A 12,706-nucleotide genomic window follows, 5' to 3' on the forward strand; every position below is an offset into this window, starting at 1 on the left:
GTTTCTAGATCGTGTATTTTCTGTCTCTTCCAGTGTATTCAACCTAGGGAGTGTTCGGCTAGACGGAACTCATGCCTGCTTGCAAGTGTCAAGGCACGGATTGGTTTCTTGTCGAGCTCTGTGGTTTGTTCTTAAAATCTATTGTCCGTTAATGCAGAGTACTGTACACTGGATTAGTCGGCTCGTCAATCGAGCCTTCTAAATGAACTAAAAAAAATAGACGCTGTGGTGTCGTGCATATTTCGATTAGATCGTGACTTAGGCCCTAGATCTAGGGTATAGATCAGATTAAAATGAAAGTCCGTGCAGCACGTAGGCATATTGCCTCAGAATCTTGCAGTGATTTTTTTTTTTTTTTAGTTTCCTGGGTTGCATTGGAAGATTTTTCTAAAATGTGACTTGTGGACTGATTTGCATAACTTTATAAGCATAGTCATCTTCAGCCTAGACCGTGCACATTTGAGGGTAGAAGTAGGTTTGTGTGTTTAAACTGAGGTAATTACAACTTTGGAGCTGCATTTAGAAGTTTTGTAGTTTGAAATCAATAGTATTATTGGAGCTTTTAATAGAACTTTTTTAAATTAGACTTTCCTGATGGGGCGTGGGATAGGATATGAAATTTGCATTTCAGTAGTATGTTCATTCACTTGGCCTTGCCATACATGATAGAATGGAGATGGAGTAGTTTTTGATCCCAGATGATGGTGTCTGTGGGAGTTTAGGGATGCTGTGTCTGTATGGCAAATGACTGCAGAGGTTAAACTCAGCTCTCACGTGAGATTTAAGGAGTAGCATGAATTTGCTGCTTTTTTTTTTTTTTTTTTTGGTTTCAGGTGCTCTGACCCGTTGACTTATCTGTGGGTTTTACCCTGTTTTGTGTAGAACATCAAATATAATTTAGCCAGCTAATAGCCAGACATACTGGCAAGAATGGATCACCATCTCCAGACTGTAGGTATGCTAGCTCTCTGCATACAGTAATTTACTGAGTCAGCTTGTTGAATAAGAGAAACCCAAGAATTTTAACGGCGTAGAGTCGTGATCGTCTAAAAGTTAGGTCTTTGTACTTCAAAAGTTCGTGGTTTAAAGCATTTACCGTTGCAGTTTCAGGTATGGCAGGGGTAGGAAAGAGAGGCCTCCTCTTTTGCAGAGTGGGAAGTATTGACAGAAATTGAGAGGTTTTGGGAGGCCAGTGTGTCAGGTGTGTGAAAACACAAGTTGCAGGTCTGAAGAAACAGCCTTTAAATGATTGGGCCTTTTGTTACAACCCAAAATTTTGTTATGTGACAAGCATTGAAGTGAACAGTAAGTATTTAGTTAAAATTATGTAATTGCGTAATCAGTAATAAGATATTCTTTGCAAAAGGTATTTCTTAGTTACTATTAGTAGATATTTTCATAAGATAGAAGGACAGCAGCAACTTGTCTATACATGTCCGGCTAATAGCATTATGGGACACTTTATTTATTGAAGAAAAATTTTCACTTGGAAGAGGTTTGATGGATTGCGTTAATGGTGTAAAAAGCATAGCTAATTTTGATGGAGTTTTTGTTCTGAAATGAAGATGAAGCTCACTGAAGAGCTGGCTTCACAGAGGCTAATTTTCTTTCAAGCTAAAAATACAGTTTGAGAGGAATCTTTAATTTTTGAGTTTGCATTAATTGAGAAAGCTTCACTCAGGGTGAACTTGACCCTTCTAAAAGATAATTGGAGAAAATTCCAAGTTGTCACTTGCTTCAAGGCAGTTTACTGTTGGTACAAATTAATGATAGTAATCTTCATCTAGAAGGAATAGTCAGGTACCTATTTAATTAAAAAAAAAACCCACATTCAAAGAAAGATCTAGAATGCCTGATAGACTTCTCGAAGCTTCCAAAGTACACTTCTGCTTTGCTTTGCCCTTCCCATAGGACTTCAAGATTATTTTGTAAATTTTTTTTTAGTATGAGAGTGACGTGATTGCAGTTCCTTATTTGATTTCATAGTGCATGGGCTTCTGCATGTGCAATTTATGTGGCTTAGAAATCCAGACCTGTACTTTTAGTTATGGTATGCATAGAAAGCAGTATCAAATATTGCATCAAATGACTAATAACACTTAATTTCTAGAGCTGTGGTTTGATTGAGCCCAATGTTGATGTGAAAACGAGTCAGTAGGGGAAAAGTCAGTGCTCTTCCGAGAGGGGTGCTCATATTAGTTTTGATAAGCCAGAGGGCTTGCTTCCTCATTAGGGTTTTCTGTGTTTGGGGGCAGGGATTAAAATGATCATTGAAGATTCGTGCTGGTCAGTGTTGGCAATGAGGTTGGCCAAGTTAAATTCCATTATGAAAGTAATAACTTGGCTACTTTTATTTGCTGAAGGCAAAATTGAATTACTGTAAGAATTTGTTTGGTTGGATATTATTCTTAACAGTATGGAATGTGAGAAAGCAAGAGTTAATGTCTAAAGGACATGGAAGGTTCAGACTTCTGGTACAGCCTTTTTTGTTTGGTAGATATACTTTTCAAACACTTAGCACAGGAATATTAGTACCTCATAGCGAGAATAGTGATTATTATTAACATTAGCTGTTTTGTTAAAGGCAAGTGATTGTTGCAAGTAATTATGGTTTCCTTTTTAAAAGACTCTACAATCTTTATCTTGCCTTTTTCATAGACATTTGTGTTTCTTTCCTGAAAAACATGACTAGTATAATTTGCAAATATCAGTGGGTCAAAAGGAGTAATTTTCAGTTACGTATAATTCAGTATAAGGAAAGGAAGTTTTATTACTGTCAATTTTAAAGTTTACACAGCAATAGAGTGATGTAGACTGAGATTCCTTATAAAATATTAAAGATTAAATGATTCAAGTTAAATATGATGATATATAACTTGGTTAATTTTAGACTTACATTTAGAAATTCGTGGCCTTTAAAATTTTTATTCTAGTAACTGGAGAAAGGCAGATAGTGTATTATAATTTTAGTATGGAACATTATATCTAACTTATAATTACATAAAATTTATAAGTAAGTATTATGAAATAGCTTACCTTCTGGAAATGAATTCAGTTCTTATTTTCAAATGTTACAACATGAGATTTGTCTTTTTTTGCTGTTAGTTTGTTTATAGCTTGACAGCATTTAAACAATTTTTAAACCACTTCTAAAATAGTCACTTTGATAACTTGATTAGAAAATTGTGTAGGAAAAAACAGGAAGTTTGAACATTCATTTTAGTAAATACTCAGTTTTCAATATTTTCGTTTATGTCTGTTTTTAGTAAGCCCCAGAGGTAGTGTCTTTATGTTGATATACATGTAACTTCAGAGTTGGCGAAGATGAGTGTAGAATCCTGAGTGTAGAGGTCCGTTTTTCATTTCTGTAGGTCTGTTCCGCCTTAGAAGTAGTGTGTTCTGTGTTCCATGAGACACTGTCAGTTATTAATACAGCGTAAGTTTACTTGATCGCATTTTTGTTTTTTTCCGTAACAAACTAACGGCTCATAAAACAGAAGCTTCACTGCACAGAGCTGGGGGCTCAGGTTTTGCTCCCTTTTCTTCTCCTTGTAGATAAACTTGATTTTCAGAACCAGCATTAGAGAGTTGGTTTTGTGTTCTGCTCTTTTGAAAAGTTACAGGATTTGTTCCAAAGATCATGATTTAGGTATGACACTGTGGTTATATCAGAAGTAATTTCTGTAAATACTAAGTTTTTTGTAGTTGTTTTGTATCTTAGTCTTGAAATTGCAGTTGCTGTTGGGAGGTACCAGTGATGTTGAATACAGATGAAATAGCTTTATGCTGCTAAGGATTTGCTGATCCTTTTTTAAGGGCCTTGCTATTGTTCTGTAGCTTTCTCGGTTGGGTGCTTAAAAGTGTCTCGATGTGGAATGATGGTTCTCTGGTGCTGAAGGTATTGGCAGAGATGAGATTAGGATCCTGGGTTTGTTGTGCCACCTTCTCATTTTGTGCTCTGCTATGGTTGCAGAAGGGGCTCTGTAGCAGTTTCAGCTTCCAGAATAATAATTTGTACTGGAACAAAAAGCCTGAACATTATTGTCAGAGTAAACATGTTTAAGGAATGAACTGATTTTGCCCGGGAAGTTTTAAGTTTGTTCAGAATAGTCAGGCACACTCTTCTATCGCACCAGTTGGCATTAGGCCATTTGTGGACATCTTTAGAGTACTAGATTTTATGCTTGTTGGTAGTGTTAACTTTGGAGAGATGGGAACTGCAGTTGCACCCACTAATAACCTGTTTGTGTTCAGTGTGGAAAAGTTTGTGAATCTGCCGTGTTTGTGTAATTAGTTATAATCAGAAGCCAGTGCATAATATGAACAGTGACTCTAAGGTAAATACTGGTATCTTCTATGTATATGTAAGTATCAAGTCAACAAACTTACTATTCTGGAAAATGGGTTTTCTCCTTAAAGAACAGACTAGACTATTTTGGAGGCCATTTTAAAATATGATTGTGTCTTTACATTAAAATATGGTTGGTCTTATCTACACTCTGAAGCTATAATTGTTTATCTTATTTTTAGGCAGACAGGGCGTTTGTGCTATAATCTTGGCTCTGGCACAGAGCTAGATAACTATGCTATTTAATTTCTCTTAGTTTTACTTTACCTGAAATAAGGGAAGGATAATGGTACCCACCACAAAAGTTTATCTAGCACCAGCGAGGCAGGAGGCCATTGCTAAATCCTAGGTGAGCCTGCACTGACTGCATAGTGAGTTTGAGGCCGACCTATTGTTCTCCACCTGAGTTCCAAGCCAACTAAGTAAGGCTTCAGTGAGACCCTGTCTGATAAAACAGTAACCAAATCTCACGAGTAATCCCTGTACTTTGGTGCTTACCTCATTGTAAACACTTAAGTCATAACTACTGCGCTTAACAATTTCTGATCAGTCATGTCAATGTTTGCATTTTTGTTTATGGGGGTGAGCAGGGTTTGTTTATGAATTTGTTCAGTTTGAGACCTGTCGCCATTTTAATTGACTAAAGCTATTACCTTTTATTTTAAAATAGGGGAATTCTTTTAGGAACTGAAATGTCTGATTTTGCTGTTCACTCATAGAGTTGCTCAAAGCAACATCAATCAGGCTCATCAAAAAGTTTGTTTTCTTCTTTTAAGGGAACAGGTAAACGTTCTTAGTTTTCGCATAATAAATTTAAAAACTATCTGTTGTAAGATTAAATTTTCTTAGTATTCAATATAGATGAATATAAATAGCATGGCATATTTATAATATATGTGTGTGTGTATGATACAGTGTATAGGCTTATATGATTTATAATACAGATATGAGTCAGAGTCTCACCACGGAGCCCTGCTTGGTCAGTATCATAGTTCTTTTTCACAGAGAATATTCCTCACCACTAAGAAATAGGACTTCTAATGCATAACTAAGTCAGTTATGTAAACTCTTACCAGTAAAGGTATATTAGCATTTCCTTTCTGTCCTGCCAGTTCACATTCATTATGGCAGACATGTATATGTGTGTGTATATATGTGTGTGTGTATTCAATACAATCTGCAGTGAACTAGTATAAGAATTTAAAGTTAGTATTTTTTTTAACGATTTATTTATTATTATATTTAAGTACACTGTCACTGTCTTCAGACACACCAGAAGAAGGCATCAGATCTCATTACAGATGGTTGTGAGTCACCATGTGGTTGCTGGGAATTGAACTTAGGACCTCTGGAAGAGCAGTCACTGCTCTTAACCACTGAGCCATCTCTCCAGCCCTTAAAGTTAGTATTAAACCCTGAATCTTGCCCTCATTTCACACTAGGCCAGGATTTTCAGTATAACTAGAACTTGGAAATGGGAAGAGAAAGCTAAAGGGTTTTTTTTTTTTTTTTCCTTCCCGTACTGTATTTTTAAAAATTACTCATTTATTTGGGATTGGGAATGGGAGGAACTGAACAGGGCACAAGTGTGGCGTTCAAAGGACAGCTTTTGGGAGCAGGGGAATGGCAGTCAGGTTGTTAGGGTAGCAGGGAGGGCCTTTTAGTCCACTGAGCTATCTTAGAAGCCTACATGCTTTTTTCTTATCAAGGGGAAGGAAGAGAGGAGTAAACTTAAAGCCCACCTACATGATGGACTAGTTATTCCTGTGTGGGTCTTTCAGATGGTCCATCTTCTTAGGCATGGAGCGCCTTCATTTCCAGGGTTGTCTCTACTTACTTATTTATTGTGAAATGCAGAGCGGATGCTGCTGTGATTTTTTTTTTTTTTTTGACTGAGCTTTTTCTGAGTAATTTAGCTGTGTTTTTTGTATAATCCATTATAAAATTGAGTTGCATGTCTTGATATCTGAACCTACCACATTGTCTGAACCAGTTTCTGTCTTTCTCTTCTGTCTGTATATCTGTACTCTAAGACAAACGCATAGGTGCTGTATCATTAGAGCCCTGCAGGACCACTGACTTTTGTTTCTTTAAAAAGTAATAGCATTCATGTAGGTTTTCAGGCTGAAAGTAGACTAGTTCCCTCCCTCCCTCCCTCCCTCCCTCCCTCCCTCCCTCCCTTCCTTCCTTCCTTCCAGGCAGCCTTGATTTGTATGTTTGCTTTTGAACCTTTGAGTAGGATGCAGTTACTCAAGATTTACATAAGGGTTTGAATTCTGCTCTGAAACAGGTTATCTTTTAATGAGATGTAGTCCTAAAAGTGAATCATAAAATCAATATATGTGTTTAACATTAGAAGCAAATGTTTGCTTTGAAACAAATGCAGCTTTTTTCCATTAAATTTTTTTCTCTTTAATGAGATTTGTTTTTTGAATATTTGTTAGTTTTAACTAAATAGAATTAAAATTTTTCTTTTACGTTTAGAATGAAGTTTAGGGGAGATATTAAGTTGTCTTTAGGACTCTGTATTACATTATCCCCTATCAAACAAACCTTAGGTGTTATATTCCGTGTGTGATACGTGTGTTTATAGGCTAGCAGTCAACATTGGTGTCTTCCTCTTTTGTTTGCTGCCTTACTTTTGGAGACAGGGTCCCATTGAACCTGGAGTTTACCAGTTTGTCAAGCCTGTCTTCTGTCTCTGCACTCTAGTGCTAGGATTACCTTGTCCACATCATATGTGGATATGCACCATTGTACATGGTTTTGACATTGGGTCTGACCTCAGATCTTTGTGCTTGAATAGTAAAGTGCTTCATCCACTGAGCATCCCCTGAGCTCCAATGCTACACTCACTGAGCTAATAGTATTTACAGGTGCATTATATCAATAGACATATAAGACCTAAATAGCCTAACATGCAAAATACATTGTAGACAAGGCCCAGTGATTTAGAAAGGCAGCCTGCTAGAATGCAGAGAACATGGCCTGGAATTAGGCAGGCCCCAGATACAGCCTAGATTCCTGCCCTAGTTTCCATCTTTCTTTTTCTTTCTTTCTTTCTTTCTTTTTTTTTTTTTTTTTTCTTTTTTTTCGGAGCTGGGGACCGAACCCAGGGCCTTGCGCTCGCTAGGCAAGCGCTCTACCACTGAGCTAAATCCCCAACCCCGTTTCCATCTTTCTAATGTGAGGTAAAGCTGTGATTGTAGGTGCTTGTTTTTGTTGATCTGAACTTTTGGTCATGTCTGGAAACATTTTGGTGAGCATGGTCATACCTGAGGTAGCAGAAGGCTCGCTTGTACTTAGTAGGTTGAGGCTGTTATGCTCTCAGACATCTGCAGGCCCTGGGATCTGTTTAATGCTAGAGGAAGTGTCTGATATGTAGGTATAGTACCTTTGCCTTAGACTGTGGACCCAAGGTCAACTGCTGGTGGGTGGTAGAGCTGGGTCCACTAGGTTTCCTGACTATTGTTTCTTATAAGACCTTTGTCCACTAAAGATATCCCTAATAAGGACAAGATTATTTGACGAGGTCTCATGTCTTTTAGCCGATTGTGGGAGTTTGAACCACTGCTGAAACGCTGCCCGTATGCATCACTGTTCTGAAGAGGATGGGGGTGGGGGATGCATGGTGGGTTTGCAGTCGGGTGTTTCGCTCCTTGAAGCGGAGGCAGGAGGATTGTTTTATGTTTGAGGACAGCTTGGGCAACCTCATACTACCCCTGGAGTTCTAGGGTCAACTGTGTCTCAATGGGGAGTTACTCTGCTTGCTAGTGTGGTTAATGTCACTGTTGTCTGACAGCTTCTTTAGTCTTAGATTTTTGTTTTTTGGTTTTTTTTTTTACTCTAAACCTTTGTTTCTTTGGATGGGATGAAGTTAAATGTGCTCATGCAAAGGGTTAAATTTCTGACAAGGAATAAGAAAAAATGTGAAATTTTTCCAGACGTGGAGAATGGGGCTGTCTCTACTGAAGTTCCGGGTGCACCGTCACCGCTCTTCCGAGCCGTACATTGGTTGTTAGCCTGGTTGAACTGAAGTGTTTTACTTACCGAAAAGAAAAGCCGGAATTGCCAGTTGCCATGAGGCTTCATGTGCGTTTTCATTAGTCCGAAGATGTACAGATACCCAGGCCTGCAGTAAAAAGGACAGTGAATTTCTTGGGGACAGTTTATTTTTAGGGATTACAAGCATAATTATAAGTGTTCTAGGAGGGGCTGGGGATTTAGCTCAGTGGTAGAGCGCTTGCCTACGAAGCGCAAGGCCCTGGGTTCGGTCCCCAGCTCCGAAAAAAAGAACCAAAAAAAAAAAAAAAGTGTTCTAGGAATAGATTAGTTGCTATGTTTTTTTTTTCCCTGTTTAATTTTACAATTTTATTTGCTGTTCACTTTACACAGAATAAAATGTCAAGGCCTTATTTTTTAGTTTCTTAGGAAACTTAAGTACTGATTTAATTTTGGTTCTTGAAGTTGAGGGCAATGATCTGATAAATGTTTTGAAACCAACATGACTTGTCATGATAGCTTCATATTCACCAAGAAAAGCAAATAGTTTTCATTGCTGTAATTCAGTTGAATAGATTAACAGTAATTAAGTCTATGAATTAAAAACTCATTTACTTACTAAAGAACCTTCCTTTTTTTATAAAGAGATTTCTAAGAAAAATCACCTTTTTGTTGTTGTTTGTTTATTTGTTTTTTTATTTCTCCAAAACTTCACATTGTTTTCTAATTCTCGGTGAACTCAAAGAGGTGTCTTTTTCTTTTTAAATAATTTACATAGTGCTTCATAATAGAAATTATCAACAATACATGCTTCCCTAAAAATTAAGATTTCTCCACTTTTTTCTCTTACTGTTTTTTTTCATTTAGTGGACATAATGTGACAAATAGGACAGTTTTATGATTCAGATTTTACAAAAAGCACAATCTAATAGAAACAAAAAATTAATTGAAGTATTAGATGGAGCTTTGAAATGCCTACCCCTGAAATTCCTCCTAGGAAATCTATCGCACATTCAGTACTTAATGTTTATATTAAATGTTTATATTACTTATGTGAGATAGCACACATATGCAATGTTATGTATAATATATCTTAAATATTTGAGGTTTGTTTTAGTACTCCAGGCCCCAAATACCTTTGATAAGTTAATTTCATTTATTTTGGAGTATTTTGCTGAGTTGAAATTAACATGGAATGGAAATAATTTGAACAAATTTTACACTAAAGTGGGGATAGCTTTGTTGCTGTCCTTTTGAATCCAGGATTATTGGCTTGCCATGATGCTACAGTTGCAGTTTGAGTAATGTGGTTTATATTTGTTAGTTGACTTGTATTTGTTGCACTATTTTTTTTTTTTTTTCTCTTTTTCGGAGCTGGGGACCGAACCCAGGGCCTTGCGCTTGCTAGGCAAGTGCTCTACCGCTGAGCTAAATCCCCAACCCCAATTTGTTGCACTATTAATTGATCAATGCACTGATAATTAGTACTAGCTTTGGTGAAGAATCCACATTTAACAGTTTGTCAGATTTTTTTTTTTTTTTTTGGTTCTTTTTTTTTTTTCCGGAGCTGGGGACCGAACCCAGGGCCTTGCGCCTCCTAGGTAAGCGCTCTACCACTGAGCTAAATCCCCAGCCCCAGTTTGTCAGATTTTATTTTTAAGTCAGATACTAAAAGAGAATCTTTAACCATATCAGCCAACCATAAATTCTTTATCAATGAATTATATTAATATATTTTGCACAAACTATTTCAAACAAAGTGATAGAAACTTAGTTTTTTATTTTATAGACAAAGCTACTACCGGGTGTGCTCTTTGACCTGTGGCCTTGCACCCCGGAGGTGTTGTCAAGGAATTCAGAAGTTCAGTTGCTCTTGGCCACAGAGTAAGTTGAAACTCAGTGTGAACCAAAAGAGACCCCTGTCTTAGAAAACTTAAAAACCAAACCAAGACACAAAAACCTGTTACTTGCTTATTATTAGGTACAATTCTTTCCCAAATAAAGTGAAACTTGAAATTTTCATCTAGGTGTAAGGTTGCTGTCTTGAGTTCTAATAAAAATTAGTGGTGGCAAAAATATTTTGTTACTATTTTCTCGTTGCTGCCTGGGTATGGTCTGGAGTAGTTTCTGTGGACTAGTCCGTAGGACGTTTGCATGAAATAACATAGTAAAAACTGTGATGTATTTTTTTCTACATTATATCCAGATTGTGGTTGCGATTGCCTATGTTTGAAAATAGGAGAACGTCCTTAGAAAGATGTTTGCTTGTTACTACTGCAAAGGTCATAGGTTGTGGTTGTGTGGTATCCAGATACCCAGGGCTGCCATCTGTTCTTCAAATGTAGGAAAAAAGCTAAGATAATTTGTGGGTAGTAAGTGGTTTTGACACCACTTTGGAATCATCTAATTATAAGTTTTTAAGACTTGAGATTAAGTTTTCGGCCTTTGTGAACATGAAACCTAAGGTATGCTATCATTCGAACTAAACCACTAAGAGCTGCCAAGCCTGTCTCTGGATTGTCTGCATGCTTCAGCACCAGAGTGTCACATTTCCACTTGACACACTAAATCACACAAAACGTTGGGCTTGTTAAACTAGGTTTTCTAACACATTATGTAAGAACTGATAATACTGGGGGCTGGAGAGATGGTTAAGAGCACTGACTGCTCTTCCAGAGGTCCTGAGTTCAATTCCCAGCAACCACATGGTGGCTCACAACCATCTATAATGAGATCTGATGCCCTCTTCTGGTGTGTCTGAAGACAGTGACAGTATACTCACATACATAAAATAAAGAGAATTGATAATATAAAAACTCAGTGAGGGGACTGATTTAGTTAGCAATTTTAAACATTTCCTTCGAGCATTTTTTTCAATCCCTGTGCCTTTTTGCCCTTTTACAACTTAATTTTCATATGTGTATAAAGGAGCTTCCTCACATAAACATTTCCTCTTGCATGAACTTGCTGTTAGCCATGCTGTATATAATGTCTTTAAAATGCCTTAATATAATCTGATGGATTTTAGCTTTTTATTATATTTAGGGTTTTTGGGTGTGCCAAGTGGTTATTATAACTAAAAATATTGTTTTAGGTTTAACTATTTGAATTTGTATTTTCAAACCCAACTTTGTTCCTAGGGCCTGTAGCTTTTTTGAACATAAGCTGCTTGTCTAGTTAATGCCTGGGAGGAAGATGGGTTTGTTAGTATAGTTTCTGGACTTTGACTGGAATGACTTTGACTTTCCTTGATCAAGACAAAACTACAGGCCTTGAAACTTCTGGGCCTTTTTGCGTAGGAGGCCAGTGTGTCCATAAACGATCTTCGTATCACGTGCAGGTTTTACCCAAATACTGAGAGTTTTTAAGTCATTTCCCATTCTGCTTACTTCATATTAGGATAGTGTGGGTATAAAGGAGTTCCTGTCCCATTATTTTCATTTTTTATTCCTTCCATTTAACTGATGTTTTTGTCTTTTTTTACAGTAAGCTCTCTCTGTCTCCCCCTCTCTTTCTGTTAGGGCCTTACTCTGTGGTCCTAGTTGGCCTGAACCTCACAAGACTCCCACTGCCTCTGCCCCCTGGGTTGCAGGAGGATGTCACATTACACCTTGGCCAAACCTTGCTTCAGCACTTCATTTATTTATCAGTTGGAACTGTTGCCTTTCTTCTTCTTCTCGTTTTTTTTAAATTTTAGTCTTTTTTCTATGTTTTTAAATTATGTTCTTTGAACATAAAGATTACAAATTACAAAAGTGCTTTCTCCCTCAGTGGCAGTAATTTTTTTTTTTTTTTTACAAAAATTGTACTCTTCCAATAAATTACTTTAAAAAGTAAAGTTTTTTTAAACGTGCACTAAGGACTCATTTTTTAAAAATATATTTATGTATTTTATATGGATGAGTGTTCTGTCTGTATATATGCCTGCACGACAGAAGAGGGCATCAGATCAGATGGTTGTGAGCCACCATGTGGTTGCTGGGAATTGAACTCAGGACCTCTGGAAGAGCAGCCAGTGCTCTTAACCACTGAGCTATATCTCAGCCTCCAAAAACTTGTTCTTACTTTCCATCTATTAATACAGTTAAAATGTTAATAGAAAAGTTTCATGTTCTAAAGTGAATTTTGACTAGCATATTTTAAAATATAATTTCAGAGTTTGGGGAACAATTTCATAATTTACAGATATAAAGCTTATTATAATGATATAAATGTTTTCAGTGGGAATAGGAATCCTTTTATAATATTAAAACAAGGCAATTATAAAATCATTAAGACTCTTTACTACAGTAGTGAGTGACAGTATATATGTCTTCATGATTTCAAATCTACATTATTACTTCCGGTTCATGATAC

The 12,706-nt window shown here is 36.8% G+C and overlaps 1 protein-coding gene and 1 long non-coding RNA gene across 2 annotated transcripts in view; both read left to right on the forward strand.

Annotated features, from left to right (window-relative positions):
* Window positions 1-12,706, forward strand: part of Pten (phosphatase and tensin homolog) — a 66,218-nt gene that overhangs the window by 1,054 nt on the left and 52,458 nt on the right.
* Window positions 236-5,171, forward strand: LOC148007895 (uncharacterized). Its single transcript, XR_015648153.1, has 2 exons — window positions 236-955; window positions 5,019-5,171. It is a non-coding gene; the product is annotated as an uncharacterized LOC148007895 (long non-coding RNA).

The sequence above is a fragment of the Rattus norvegicus genome, chromosome 1, assembly GCF_021556685.1.
Source record: "Rattus norvegicus strain SHRSP/BbbUtx chromosome 1, alternate assembly SHRSP_T2T, whole genome shotgun sequence".
Lineage (NCBI taxonomy): Eukaryota > Metazoa > Chordata > Mammalia > Rodentia > Muridae > Rattus > Rattus norvegicus.